The sequence below is a fragment of the Verticillium alfalfae genome, genomic scaffold, assembly GCF_000150825.1.
Source record: "Verticillium alfalfae VaMs.102 supercont1.1 genomic scaffold, whole genome shotgun sequence".
Classification (NCBI taxonomy): Eukaryota; Fungi; Ascomycota; class Sordariomycetes; order Glomerellales; family Plectosphaerellaceae; genus Verticillium; species Verticillium alfalfae.
This window is the reverse complement of record NW_003315038.1, coordinates 2717482-2718055: the sequence shown is the minus strand read 5'-3', so window position 1 is coordinate 2718055 and position 574 is coordinate 2717482.

Genomic DNA, 574 nt, shown 5'->3' with positions numbered 1-574 from the left:
TTTCCGAAGATGAGCAAACCTAACTTGGTTCGGGTCCGAGGATCCAGAAATGGGACTTTGTCCGCCAGTTTTGGCCAGGGTACAACCAGGCTGACAAGCCTCGAGGCCTTGGATACGATGCTGCAAAGCCTCATGAGGATACTCAAATCTTCGTTTGGTCCTCTACGCATGACGAGCGAGCCCCAGCTCTTGCGGCCCCGCACTTATCATTCGTCCTCGCCTTGTTCTCTCTCTCCACTGTCGGAGGGGGCTACCCGATGACTGCAGCAGTAGCAGGAACAGCAACAGGAACAGCAACAGCAACAACATCATCATAAAAAAAACAATAACAACCGTCTAGGGAGCTTGTGTGTCAAGCAGGTACCTAGGGTTAGGCTTCATGCCCCGCATCTGTAGGCAAAATACGCAGCAGACAGGGCAGACCCAGGCTGAGAATCTTGACAGCACGGGTGACGATTTGATGGTGGCACACAGCAACAGGGCCATGAAGGCCTCATACGCTGAGGTCAACGTGTCGCTTGGTCCCTCATTCTCGATATTGCCATCTGCCGACCAAAAGCCACCGTGTACGCTT